The sequence below is a fragment of the Thermobia domestica genome, chromosome 3, assembly GCF_964235325.1.
Source record: "Thermobia domestica chromosome 3, izTheDome1.hap1.1, whole genome shotgun sequence".
Classification (NCBI taxonomy): domain Eukaryota; kingdom Metazoa; phylum Arthropoda; class Insecta; order Zygentoma; family Lepismatidae; genus Thermobia; species Thermobia domestica.
Genome location: NC_137456.1, coordinates 268,806,019 through 268,821,707, shown reverse-complemented (window position 1 = coordinate 268,821,707; position 15,689 = coordinate 268,806,019). Strand labels below are relative to the sequence as shown.

Here is a 15,689-nt window from a genome sequence, read left to right as displayed (position 1 = left end):
CTTCTTTTGTAAAACTCTTCCTCACCCTGTCTGTTACTCTTCGTAATTCATTATTTAAATTTCTGTACATCTTTCTGCCCTCTTCTATACAACCTGTTTCCACGTCTTCCGCTTCCTCTCCCTTATTTTCTGCAACATCTGCTCTGTAATAAATGGTTTCTTAGCCGTTTTGTGATCGTGGTAACCTAATGCCTCTTCTGCAGGCAGCAGTAAGCAACGTTTAATATGTCTACACCGTACGTTACTACCTGCGCTATCCTTTCCTTATTTCAAAATTTTTCTTAGAATTTTTGAACGAAAGGATTTCTTATTTTCTTGTTTTTCAACTTAGCAATATTCAACACTTTCTGCCTACTTTCTTCTGCCTACATTTTTCAGTTAAATATGTAGTTCGGCAGCAACAAGATTATGATCAGAGAAATTATCAGCCCGGGAAGGGTTTTCGGGTTCTATAAGCTATTCTGTCCTGAATCACAACATAGAATGTCTAATGTCATCCACGGTCCATTGGTGATTTCCATGTATATCTTCTTCTCTTGTGCAAATTGAACCAAGTGTTGCTAATTACTGAGATGGATACTGACAGTTTTAACCCAATTGAACTTCTAGGTCATTCTCCACTCCCCAGGGAGGAGGCGCGGTTTTAAAAGTAATCGAAAACGGCATGCAATGAAACTTCCATGCAGGTTCCATTGAAAATTTCACAACTTACAGAAAATAGATATGATTGGTGTATTTTTAGAATAGGATTTCTATCATAACTGATAGTGAAAATTTTAATAAATAATTTTCTTAGATACGTTTTGATAAATACCTATTCTGTTATTAATTTTCTAAAAAAATATTTATGGTGGTTCATTCTACATGTATTGGTTTTTGGCACTTATGCGCATTCTAATTTTGAAGTTAACTACAGTAAACTTGTGTATGTTGGCCCCCAAGGGCCAACTGAGATTGGTGCTCAAATTACAGAAAATAAGTGAAAAGTGAACAACTTACAGAAAATAAGTCTGAATGGTGTATTTTCAGAATAGGATTTCTAGAGATACTTGATTGTAAACTTTTAAAGTAATGGCGCGACAGTAACTCGTAAATAGTGTACAGTACCTCTTGCTAATGAGCTACAAGTGTCTACCTCGAAGGAAATGTTGTTTCCAGAAAATCCTAAGGAATTCATATCTCAAAACCTTCGCTACCTAGCTATGAGCCATTAGGTGCCAATAGTTGGCATATGAAATATTGAACCTTAACCTTGAGAATCTTCCGAAAGTACTAAATCTCCACACTGATGAAAGAAGCCGACACGACTAATGTCTTCAACATACCAGACAGGATAAACAAATATGTTCAACAGTTAACTGAATTCCTTTACGTGCTTTCTCTTAATCGCATCTTCCTTGGACACCCCTTTATAAGGGAAGTATTCTCGCCGTAGATATCGAAGAAATAATGGGAATCAATGCTTCTTTGTCTCCAGTCACAAATACAGAACACCTGTCTCTAATATGAGAAAACGAAAAAGCTAAGAAATATAACAAGATGGTATTTATCGTGAGAAACATAAGCAGGTCAATTTTTCATGATAATCATAGGCTAAACATTGCTTCAATGCGGCCAACATCCAAGATATATATGTAGCCAACTTACAGAGTAATAAGTAACGAATGTCTTATAGGAAAATATAGGTTCAAGATGAACCAGGCCAAGATGAGCATGTGGCCAAATTAGAGAGGTGGCGATCTTGACAGGTTCTACTGTATATGATTGTTGAGCCCATAGTGGCAGAGTTTACCGGTATCAGTTTTCATGATTTTCAGGTTCATCTTCACCCATTGGGATGGGGTTGGATAGATGACTTTTTAAAAATAATCAGACGAGCTAGCTAATTAGTAACTACTTTAACTAGGGCGAATTAAACAAATTAAGATGATTGATCGGTTTTGAGCCAAACTCTCCTGGTTACTAGTTTTAAATATTACTCTATTGTGAATCTTTAAATAATCCAACATTTAGCAGCCCTTTGCTCTATCACAGAATAGTACCTACCTAAATATGGGTCGAGGGAGGGAAATTCAGATGTGTATTATGTAGCAGAGGATGTTCTGAAAAGGCATAATAGGATTTCAAGATAAATTGAATTCAATTTATGCCATATATTGTATACACTTAAAAAATACACATCACAATACATTTATCATTGAAAATTCCCATAAAAATGCATATTCATAAAACGCATGGGAACTTCATGAGCATTGGGGACGACCAGGCCTCCCTGCTCCCCAGAATTGGTGCCCTTACACATAATTAGAATCATAACACATTTTTATTTCATGGGTATTTTACTCTTGCAGAAGGAAGGACTTGCATTACAGGATGCAAATTTACTTTAGAAAGGCTTAATGGTTATCTGTACAAATCGAACGTAGTACCATAGAAAGTAACAGTAAGTAAGCAGCGAAACCTTTGCTTAGCATAAAATATTAGATTATTTTTAACGGATTATATCGTAACACTTCCTTTGGTTTCTGATGGAGTTTCGTCCTTACATAATGTAGCGTAAAAAGCGAACCGCTTATGAAATCTTATCACCCTATCACCTTATTACCTTACCACACCTGCGCTCAACCTCATCAAATAATTTACTTTTGCTACTTTTCTACTATTAGTCGCTTTAATATTTATTTTTTATTTTTTAATTTTATTCCATAGATCCGCAGTTGTGTTATTTAAATTCCTGTAGTGCTGATTCTCTAGCAACATTACTCATGTAAAGAGCATTTTTTGCATTTCAGACGTATTCAATTTTCTGATATAATTGTAAAAGTAATATCATCTCTGCTGTTCCGAAACGGAACATTTCCAAAACATTTTTTTTTCAATAAAATCTTTTTGGAATCAGTTGTTGTTGTTTTCATTTTCCAAGGATAAACAGTTTTCTAAAATGTGATTACAGAGGCACAGTGGATGAACCACCTACCTGTAAACGCCAATTAGTATTCTTAGTGGGAAAAACTGTGTGCTGCCCTTCAAGGGGCTCCCACTTTTATGTCATATCATTTACTAATAATCTTTCTCATTGCCACGGTCTTCTTTTCATATGCTGAAAAGAGTAGTGAATCAGCCTAATAAAATATCTTCCTAAATTTGTATTTATACTATGCAGGTGGCAATTAGTATTTTAAGTACCCTTCTTTCATTTTCACCGTACAATCAGTGATGTACGCGAAGTGAGTTTGGGAGTTTTATTCTTTTCAGCATGATATTATGGAAATAAACTTTTAACATGTTGATTAAAGTATTGAAAATCAAGCTTGAACTGTAACAATATCTCATTAAACTCAACATTAAAATTAAATTATTCTGTTACACAAGAATCAGTGATTTCTGTGTCTGAAACCTCGTTCTGCATCTGATGATATACAATTCCTATAGTTAGAATAGAAGAAGAAGAAGAAAATCTTTTCACTTGGCTATCGCACTTATAACAAGAACTTATTAATTATTTACGTGGAGCTAAATAAATAATTTTGTAATTACTATTCTAGAACTTATTTGTGTGATGGGATTAACGACAGCGTTAAATTAAAATTTTTGGTGATACTTGTTTTAGGAACTACCATTTTAAAAGGTAATTACTTAGTCTGCATTTCAGTTGTTTAATGAGAATGGGACACTATGGCAATGTTTCTTTATCTGGTAAAAAATAGCTTAGATGGATTCATTATATACCTTCTTATAAATATAGGCTACATTATCAACTCTACTAATAATTTAGTTCAGCTAGTACTATTTTTTTTGAAATGTAGATATCTAAAAAGTAATATGCCTGTTATTTTGAAATACACTCTTACTGCTTTACATAGAGTTTTTTTTAAGGGAAGAGTTGCATTAACACTTGCAGATTATCTTTAGAAGGACTAATTATAAATGCGAAATGTGCACACGTTCTGTGAAAACTGCAGTGCATAGAACACGACATGAGTTAAAACACAAACCAGCTTGTTCTAGGTGCAAACTAGTAGCACGAATGCCATCTAAAGGAATGAGGGCAGTAGCTCATAGGGAGGCCTGCCGTAACAACACATGCGATCGGATGGGACAGGTGTATCAGCGATGGTCGATGAACGTATAGACGGAGTTATTTATGAAAACTGTATATGGCATCAAAAGAAATGTCTTTGTGTGTGCACAAGCTTAATTATACATTGTTTCACCACACGCTTCTTTGGTTACACATTATCACTGATTACCAGGGCATGAGGTGAAATTGTACTTGGAGTAAGGCGTCTAATGAAGCTTGTTATTCTTTTCTTCGTAAACATTTCTTCGGAAACTTCGAATGAAAACTACTACTACAAATAATACCTAAGACACTGGCTACTGCTGTTACACCACTCCAAATATTACTCTGCAACTAGTAAGGCTATATTACTACTATCACTGTCATAATAGTAATATAATAATGAAAAGAATAACAATAGTAATAATAGTAATACATTTTAAAAAACTTTGTCTCAAACTAGAACGATTTGAAGAGAGTCTCAATTACTTTAGCTTTCTTCCAAAATCAATGATCTAGTCATAGAAGTTTCGAGATAAAATTTTTGTTTTGCTTCCCACGTTTATGTCGGCTAGATAAAAGGAGATGCGGATGATGATGAATGGAATGGTAGAATTAATAAAATAAGGAAAGGGAGAACCCGGAAAAAAGTTTGTCTGTCCACTACAAAGTTTACTTGGCGGTAGCTGGTATCGAACGTGAAACTCCAGTACCAGTGAATACTCTACCACCGAGTTTTCGATTGCTCCGAACATATATCCTTTTAAAGAGAGATTAATGCTAACTGTTAAGTCTGCCTTGGCTTTTCGAATTGTGAGTATATTTTTTTTCTTCGCTTGTACGCGAAAGTACCTCTTTTCGCTTATATGTTTGTAGCGGAAATATATGAAAGAAGCTCACAATTTTACTACATCTCCGTACGATACCAGGAGATGGCTTGATTAGGCAGTAGTTTACTTCTACTTCCATAGTCACCAGAAACGTATTCGCCATTAGATTCAGCCAACGAGCAAGTAAGTCAAATACATTAGGATAGGACTATTTAAGGGTCTGCAAGACTATTTCGTTAAATGTTCTGGTTTCATCTAAATTAACTGAATTGATGAGTTCTAAAAACCATAGTGAATCAAAGCTATTGATTACCTTCTGAACGATTGTGTCAATAATTTCAAAAAAGATGTGTTTATGAGACTTCTCAATATAAATATCATCATGTAATCGTAACCTTTTTCTCTCGTATAATATCTTGGATTGTGTAATATCTTCCCACAGTATTCTTCAAATTCTTCAAGTTTTCTTAAACTTCCTCTAAAGTTCGTTTATTTTACTAATGGAATAACCGATGTTATATAATTTATTCTGTAAGCTAGAAAGTACCTCATCAATCTCAGAGAAAAGGCTTGAACCTATCTTCATTATAAAATTATATGCCAAGTATTTTATTAAAACTGAAATCACACAAGTAGGAATTAAAGCTTCATAATCCAAATATTTTCTTCTGAATCTAACATTTCTTTTCAAATAATGAAATAATACCATAGGGGTATTCTGATATAGCAAAATCTAAAAGAAAATTATATTTCCAGCAGTAGCAGGTAAATTGGGCATCCTCCCCTTAACTTTCACTATTCAGTGCATGACTCTTCTGTGAACATTACTCGAAAAAGTGTTGACAATCGATTTAAATTTTAGAATAAAAGCTTCAAAAGTGAATGTTAATTTGGGATTGAAATAAGGGCAAAATGGAAGTTGGTCACGATGTTCTAACTTTCTCCTGAAGTCAATTTAAATTACTCGAGGATACCGCTGCACCATCATAACTCCTTCTGTTAGTAAGTTTTAAGCACTCTTGTGCCGATGATCGACCTGACAGACAATGTTGTGTTTAACTTCATCTGAAGATTATTTTTATAAACATCAACAAAACTCACAAGTCTTTCCTCAGCTGTCTCGTTGGATCTTGAGAAACGAAATTCACAGGAGAGATTAGAAAAATTACTTACGTAGGTAACTTTCCCCACATTTATGGAAACAAAACTATATTTACGAATTTCTTGCCTTATATATTAGGGTGGGGCGACTTGTACTTTTGTTGGAAATTCGATGATGGCTAGTGTGTAAAAGGTGCCATTATTGGTACCGACCTTACTGAACTTAAAGTTTTAAGTGTTTGGTAGGCACTGCGCACAACACCAATGACAGAAAAGCTACTTGTGTCGGTTTTAGAGTTACCTGATGGCTATAATACAATTATTTTATTAAAAGAAACTTGTAAAAATGCCAGTAAATAATTTTATAATGTTTATGATTCAAAGTACAGCCATATTAGCTCAGTTGTTGGAATTGATGTACAAATTTTGTTTCGAATGCCACGTTAACGATGATTATAGGCATAGCTCTTGGTAACACACGATTTGTTTTTGGCAACTCTTCGCTTCTTATGTACACCGAGAGCAAATGCCATCTTATGGCAGATTTCACAACTTCTCGGTTGCTTAATTCGGCCACGTTCTTCGAGCGTCGTCAAAACGTCCGGAACTCGCGCAACTCTCGCTCGCCTCGTTGATTCCAGAACGTTCGTCCAAGTTTCTAGAATATTCTCGCTCGAAGTTCGGCGGGGCTATAAATATTGCGTAAATCGAAAAACCAAACCAACAGGGCAGTTTTTTGCAGCTTAAGCTTTAACGGTTTTAGTTCGTAACTGTTTCTATTAAGACATACAGTTTGTGCATTGTACCTAAAGCTACAGTTTTCTTAGTGCGATACGATTGAGACATTGGTTTCCAAGTTCGGAAGCAATGGAAAGCTAGATGAAAAAATCCTCATAGTGGACCATCGCGGGAAACTGCGAAACGAGGCTTATTTGGTACTCTAGGTGAAATTAGTGACGTGTTGTTACCCACGTACGATTATGTCATGCGACATAATCATTGGTTTCGAAGTAGTTTAAGTGGTGACGAATGGGTAACTAAATTACCAGTGATTAACATTTGTAAACTAATTGGACAAAGAGTTGTAAAGATTTGACATAAAGCAAGCATTCCTGTAGTTTCATAAAAGTGTCTTTGACATGTAGAAAACATTTTATAATAAGTGTCTCAAAAAGGAAAAATATTTCATTCGACAGGGACAAGAAGCAACACTTTGTGCAGGTTTTGTTGCACACGCAGAAATATTTCTTTTTGATATTGCGTCTTCCAAATTTAAAACCGCCGAAGATTGCAACTGTGAGAGGACACTCAAGATTCCAAAACGAGAATTGAAGTTTATTTTGGACCAGATAACATCACAAAAATGAGCATTGGTAACATTGACGTCCGAACAAGCAAATTTCTGTCAAAGATGTTTTCCCCTAAAGTGAGCAGATTTAAGGGCCAGACAACCAAAAAAGATGTTGCAAGTGTTGAAGCAAATAAATCAACTAGTGGGATTAGGCATAGGCACTGGTTAAAGATACTGACGTCGTCAGGGGAATCCAGCGAAGCTGTTGAATCGGGGAGCACGTCGGGATCTGGCTTCCAGGCGCGACCGAGAAGAAAGCATACCCTCTAGCAAATCTGTCTTCAAAATACAGCGGAGGCAGCGTTTATAACTGGTGATTTAAACAGACAGGTTGCTTTGATCGCCTCTGCCGTACATCAGGACGCTAGACTCATAACGCCAGAGGGCAAACATTTTGTTGTTGACAGATCTAAGTTACAAAGCGGAAAATATAAACTGAGTGAGAAGATCCAGAAAGAACAGGCTCACCTATGCCGGACGAATACAAGTATCTACTTCGACGGAAAAAAATAATGCAACTATTGTGCAAGAAAAATTAACGGCAAACTACGAATAGGGGAAGTTACAAAAAAGCATATCATAATTCTATCGGAGACCGGTTCAGAATACTTGAGTCATGCCACACCTAAGTCAGGCACTGGAAAGATATTGCCGACTCTATATTGGAGATATTAGAGAAAAACCAGTACGACATGTCAAGTCTTGGGGCATTCGGTAGGGATGTTGAAGCCACGAACACAGGATGGGATAACGGCGTGATAAGTCAGCTACAGAGATCCCTAGGAAAGGAACTGCAGCATCTCATTTGCCTTGCTCATACAAACGAGTTGCCATTTCGACACCTGGTTACAAAAATTAGATTTTGGAACGACCGTACCCAACGCTTTTTCCTTTCCCATCGAAAAGAAATTAAAGGATTGTGAACGTTCACCGATCATCTCCTTTACACCCATTCCCGTTGAGTGGGTATCTGAAATAAAGAAAAAAACATGGTTAAGTAGCGACCAGAATTATCTCTTTGAAATTTGTAAGGCTGTTTCTACAGGAATGTGTACTACCGATGTAGCAAACAGAAAACCAAAACCATTATCACATTCGCGATAGCTAACATTGGCCTGTAGGATACTTCCTTACTAGGTCAGTACTGATAAACCTAGTTCAAGTTTGTGTCCAGTTTGCCAGTACATTGTTAAAGTATACGCTCCCGTCTGGTTTTCAATACGGTAAAATTCTTCGTACGAAATGGGCGCCATGCATCTATTTGGCACAGTTAACGTATCACGATTTCTGCCAGAAAATCTACAACTCATAGTCCATTCTGCTACAGAAATAAACGGATACAACGCTCGTCAAGAAAACCTGATAGAGATGACACAAAATGAAAACCCGCCTATTCTAACGTTAGGCTGGAGAAGGATAAAAATGTGCCGCAGCCAGAATACTCCGCGATCAAGCCCCCACGTGACTTCGTTTTTCCGTAATTAAGCTTTACAGCTGAAAATTACTACGACATGATTAATTGGCCTAAATGTCTAACAGAGCCGCTAATCACACGAAACATAGCAGATCAGCAGCTTGAAGGAAACATCCGAACTACAGCTACTCTAACAACAATATTCCCATGCCATAGTCAAGCTGTGGAACGCACAGTGAAGCTGATGTCCGAGCCAATGTCGAAAAGTGCGGCCAGAACTAAAGCGATATCTACGTTAGAGCAAAACTGGAGACTAGAACAAGAATTCCCCGCTCCGAGACCAAGAACAACTAAGTGACCTCAGGTCAAATGTCAACCTATGCCTAGTGGGTGGGTGGAAATCTATTGCAACCACCTTCCCGTAGTGAGTTCTGGGTTATTTTGAGTACAGAGCAAAGTAAGCGAAGCTTTGCACAAAGAAAATCGTCTTATATCAAGGGTTATACCTATAGTCATCGTTAACGTGGCATTCCAAACAAAATCTGGACATTAATTCCAAGAACTGAGCTAATGTGGCTGTACTTTGACTGATAAACATTTTAAAATTATTTACGGGCTTTGCTACAAGTTTCTTTTAATAAAATAATTGTAATATAGCCAATCAGGTAACTCTAAAACGACCACAAGTAGCTTTCCTGTCATTGGTGTTGTGTATGTTGCCTCACCAAACACCTAAAAAACTTTAAGTCCGTTGCTGCAGGATAAGGTGTTGTCCAAAAAAAAAATTAAAAATGACTAAGGTCGGTGGCACTAATGGCACCTTTTCCGCACTAGCCGTCATCAAATTTCCAACTAAAGTGCAAAACGCTCCACCCTATTATATATGAAAATAACACATTTGAAACACATTGTATTTGATAATTCTAAATTGTATTAGGTAATCCACTAAACGCCTTAGAATTTTCTAGGAGTCTGAAATAGAATTTTCTAATGAGGAACTTGCAACAATTTTTAGTTGAAATATCAAGGAAGGGAATCAAAAGAACGATTTCTAAAATCGACCGGAACAAAATAAAAGAAATAATAGTGTTACTTATAGATCTTATCTTTTTTCCATGCACTGCGTACCTTGCATACATGAGATAAACGCCACTGCGGTGTATACTACGCTTACAAAGCACTTTACTTCATAATTGCTTGCTTATGCAGTATTACGTGTTAGATGAGTGCACTTACTATTTTGCATTTCTATCTTATTATAGTGTGGGAAATAGCTTTAAATATTAATTTCTAATCCCTTTGTGTGTACGGTAATTAAAATGTGTTTCGATTTCCTCTGATATATAAATGCCACGTTACAGAGTTCCAAAACTTGAATTCACTGTTTTCGGACATTATCATCGTTGCCAGTTCGTTATTTGAGAATGGTAATTGGAACAAATCAGGTACCAGTAGCATACATTTCCATGATTATAAATCTGGATTTTCAATACCGGTACCACTTATAATGCCTTCAGCGCTTAACAGTACTTTCTTATTTGAGAACGACTGTAGGAACGCTGACTCGATGTCTTGTTATGTTCCTGTTTCGAATTCAAAATTCGCATTTCTTTCTTAAGTTTTACAAATCTGTTCCCTAATAAAAGAAGATAGTACTGAAATTCTAATAAAATAGTCTACATCTATCTCAAATAAAGCAGAAAGAATATAATAAAAGGGATATGTAATTATAAAATTAAAAATGTAATGAACCGCAAGCACTCACTGATACAAGAGATCTGTAAATTTCCTAATGAATCAACTTTGCCTGTATCTACTTTAGGGCAAATTGTAAGGTTTTCGGAATGGCATACACTTGCGCTTGTCGTATTTGTTCATATCATCCAACTCCGACATTCCTTAGTCAGCCTTACTGGTCATACATTCGAACACACCATGTCATGAGACACTTTTATGTACATATTTAGATTTTAATATGTTTTGTACTGCCCTGTGAAAACTAAATACCTCAGATAATTACGTGTCAATGGCGTAGCAGCGAGATAACAAAAAACTCACTATCAGTTGTATGGTGAGGAAAATTTATTGTCTCTATCAGTTCTCTTTAGCTAATTTGTATTCATGTGAATTGTGGGGAATGAGATTAGATGATACAGGCGAGGAGATACTAGTTCAACACCTGCCAACTGTCAAAGAACTTACCACATACATATGTACGAATAAATCAATAAACCATTTTAAAGAGGTATTCTCGTTTGTCAATCACGTGCCAAACCATATACTATACTTCTTTCATTATGGTACTGTTTATTCTCTCTTATTATTTATTTGTTATTTATTTTATATGTTTTAAAGTAGTGTGGCAATAATTTTATTTCCTATGCTCAGTGTAGATTTTTCTTTATGGTTTATAGTTAGCTAGGTCCAACTTACCTTCTTGTTTCCGTTTTAGGGATATCACTTTTAACCAATAGGATGCGATAGAAACCGTTGTGAATGCAAGAGTTGTATAACAGAAGACTAGCGTTTGGCTAGCTGAGGGCTCCGTCCCCTTTTTCAAGCGTTTGCTCGGCCTACGGCCTCGCATCTCTTAGGTATCAGCCTTTCTATCAACAGTGAATTTTCTGCTTTTGCTCTTTAATAACATTTCCTGAATTTGGCACACCTTGAGCCTTCGCCCCCTGACCCTTAACTTTACTTGGTCTATGGCGTCGCACCTTTTAAATTCACACTTATACCAAATGTCCACTTTTTTCCTATTTCAACTATCTAAAAGATAAGATTTTGTATCCCAAAAACGCCCTTTTAAATAACACGGGAATTCCTTTATCTCCTTTTAGTCTCCTTAGAAACTAAAGTTATTCACTTTTGGCAATTTGTCTGTGAGTTAGTCCCGAAATGCTACAATCCTGCGAAATTACATCATGCGAGTCCTGCCGGAACTGCCTAAATATTTTGGGGTGTACAAGATGTCCCATATAAATAATATGGAAAAGATTTTTCAGGTCCCATAAAAGCACTCTATAGTTGGAAATTTTTATTTTTATTGGTTTACTTAGTTACGCTAACAAAAACCTTAATCATACAGAATTTGAAGTTTTTGTTCTAATTTCAGTACCTAAAATATGAGAATATAGGTCCAAAAATGCCAATTTAAATAACATGAGGAATTTCTTTATCTCCCCTTTAGATCCCCTAAAAATTAAAAATACACACTCTCGGCAATTATTCTGGCGGTTAGTCCCAGAAAGCTGCAATCACGTCACATTTAATCATTGTAGCCCTGCAAGAGGTGACCAATAATTTGAGGGTGTAAAAGGTGTCCCATATAAATAGCATGGGGAAGATTATTGAGTTCTTCATATTGGTTTCACTCTACAGTTGAAAATATTTACTTTTACTTATTAACTTAGTTATGCTAACGAAAACGTAAAAGTATATCAAATTTCAAGTTTCTATTCCAAGTCCAAATATCTAAAACATGAGATCACAGGTCCAAGAAAACATCAATTTAAAAAACATAGGGAAATTCATCCCTCCTTTAGGCCCCCTAAAAATTAAAAAAAAATCAGTTTTGAGAATTTTCATGACGGTTACTCTTGGAAAGGTACAATCATGCCAAATTTGATCTTTCCACGTCAACCAGAACTACTCTTTTAATTTATGTCAGCTAATGTAGTTTTATATATAGTTAAAAAATCGTGGCATTCACACCCTCATACCCTTCATATACCTAGAACGAAAATATGAAAGGACAGTGTGTTGCAATATTAACATTAATAGACTGCTGCTTAGTTACTTTTCTAAGTATGATTGGATTATAAACTTAATGTGAAGGTCAGGACTATTACTGAATTAATATTTTAGCGTCTCTATGTACTTCAAGTAATGCCTCTGGTATAGTGGTAGCAATAACTTCTAAGATTTATACACAAATGTGATTAAGGTTCAACTTTTCTTTTACGTGTATATATATATATAAAGACGCTTTCATCTTCCCTGCCTCACAGTAACATTCTCACGTGCTCATTCTACTTACATTAAATGTATTTAGCACTCTATTAAAAAAAAACAACTAACAAAATTATAGGATACAGAGCTTGTATATCTATTTTGAGCCAAATTTAAACTTGGAACTACTTAGGAAATACTGTGTTACAACTACGGGTTGTTTTCAGTTTACAGTTGACCTCTACTAACTATTGTCTGTTATAGGAGTTTCTTTTGCAGGAGACTTCATTCGAGCTGACTCCTGAGTATTAAATCCTACTCTTATTTAGAGTCTTTCTACGCACGGACGCGGCACGGATTCGACGATTTCACACATGCTGTTTGAAGAGTTCGGAAACAGTAGTAGATTGCGCTGAAATCTGGATCCTTGACAGGTTTGTCAGAAAAAGAAATTGCCGAAATTCCCCTTTCCATTTCTATGCGACGATATAATTCCAACGATATATTTTCTGTGTGGCTGAATGCCTTGGCTTAGTGTAGTTCAGCCTGGTTCACGTGATGTCAGTACAATGCTGGGATATCATGCTGGCAGAATTCACACAGGACATGCGTCTAGAAGTAAACAACATTGATTATTAGTATTCGCTCCACATTTCGGACAAACAGTTTGCCCTTTTACGAGAATCAACTTACGATCACGAAACCTTTTGGAGAAATGTGTGCGCAGTGACGGAAGAACGTACTTTGGCCCTTTGCATGAATAGGTTTCTATATAATGATACTGAATCTACCACAGTCTCTGAGGTGAATACATGTCTCGTCCAGGGAAAGAAGAGGTTTCATCTGATGATGATCACATACTTCCTGCAACTGGTTTCTCCCCAGTCACGTGAGTTAAGTGCATTGTGCTCTACTCTTGCAAAAGACTGTTACACATAAATCACTGTGAAAAAGTGAGTCTAATTGTCTCCTGCGATGTGCGTTATTTGCTTGCCATTGCACGCTATATAGAGGGATTTTCAGAAGTTACCATTCATCGAACTCATACAACAGTGACGGAGTCCTCTTCACGGACTAGTTATTTTATTAGGCCCTGTGCCGCATACTTTCACATAGTACGAATCACAGTAGCATGACCTACACAAAAAATACGCTCTTGAGATATATGTAAGAGAACATGTGACGAAAATACCTTATCGTCCGAAACGGTAACAATGAATCCCTCCCAGAATATATTTCGTTTCAGCGGCATCAGGCTGTGCTCGTCCAGCAATGCTCTGTTGCGTCACTAACAAGATACTACTGCTTGCCTCATAGCAATATCACTGTGATGGATTACGCATGCAGGGTAGAGTTGCACATTGATTTCAGCACGATGTATGTGAATAAACATCTGTTCATGGCAGTTGGATTAAAAGGAAGAATCAAACCATTGCAATAGGAAACTTACTTGCACACTCAGCATAGTCTGTAGGTACGTCTGCTTTTAAGTGTTAGTATTCACGCAAGTGCTGCAGAGTTAGGTGACACGTACTCTCTGGTTCAATCATGGTTCCACCAGGTGAGTTTGAGACGAACAACAAAAGTAGTCATTAGCAATGTCGTCACTGCTTACATACTAGTGTTGTTTGACTTTTCCCAGAATATAATAAAATTTTGCTGTAGTAGGTAATCCGCTGTTGGGTACTACATTCCCAGGTGGATCTAACTTTCCAGAGGAAAATGATTATAGGCCATCGTTTGGTTGATGCTTTGCATGACATACTTAAAAGCTTAACACATTAAAGTGCAAATTCTCTAACTCTATTACCTGTTATATTTGGCACAATATCTCTGATGCCGTATTTACACATTATATTATTATTATTTTGTTTTAGTAGTAGTAGTACTGATAGCATATCATCATCATCATAGGTATTCTGCCCTTATTGACATGTCACTTGCAGCAGCTGAGAAGCTTCCATGCTCCACTGTCCTCCACTAACCTCTTCGTCTTCGCGTATGATCTTTCTATTTAATATCATCCTTTAATTGTACTCTCCTTCGCCCCTCCTTCTCTTTCTCGCCACCATACCTTCTAGGACGTCCCTCATTACACAATCTCTTCTTAGGCAATGTCCCAAAAAGTTTCTCTTCCTCTTCCTAATAATATCTAAAAGTGTTCTTTTCTCACCCACCATTTCTAACATTCTCTCATTCGTTTTCCGCTCGACCTAACTAATTCTTTTAATTCTTCACACCCACATTTCGAAGGTTTCCAGTCGATTTTCGTCACCTTTACGTAATGTTCACGTTTCCGCCCCATACAGTACAACACTCCGCAGAAAACATTTTATGAGTATTTTTCTCAACTCTTTATTCAAGGTCCCACAAAAGAGACTTTTCTTCCTCCTAAATACTTCTTTCGCCATTGCTATCCCTGCTTTTATTTCAAGTTCCCACTTCATGTCATTACTAAGAATACTACCCAGGTATCGAAAACTATTCACTTGTTCTATTTTCTACCTCCCCATTTTTATATTTGACACAGTCCCCTTCGTTCCAATCACCATGACTTTTGTCTTTCTAACATTTATTTTCATTCCATATTCTTCAAAGCCCTTTCTCATTTTTTCTAACATTTTATTGATTTTATTTTCAGATTCTTCAACAAGCGCCATATCATCTGCAAATCTTATGCATCTAATCATTCTACCTCCTACCGAAATGTCATCATAATCATGTAGGCTCTTTTTCATTATCTCTTCTAGATAGACATTAAGGCAGCTTCCTTGTGGAACTCCTCTTTCAATTGCACTCTCTTTCGTCAGTTCCGCTTTCCTAACACTTACTTGTTGGTTCATGTATAAGTTTCTTATGAGTCTTCTATCTTTCCATTCCAACCCTATCTTTGTTAGAACTCCCAACAACAATTCCCAATTCACGCGGTAAAAAGCGTTTCTAGATCAATAAATAAAACATACACCTCTTTCCCATTTACTC

The 15,689-nt window shown here is 36.4% G+C and overlaps 1 protein-coding gene across 1 annotated transcript in view; it reads left to right on the top strand.

The window, feature by feature from the left end:
• The first annotated feature begins 3,480 nt into the window (after positions 1 to 3,480).
• Positions 3,481 to 15,689, top strand: part of LOC145681650 (uncharacterized) — a 297,353-nt gene continuing 285,144 nt past the window's right edge. The window contains exon 1 of the mRNA XM_081753270.1: positions 3,481 to 3,628. The gene's annotated coding sequence lies outside the window, so the exon portion shown is untranslated. The remainder of the gene's footprint in view (positions 3,629 to 15,689) is intronic.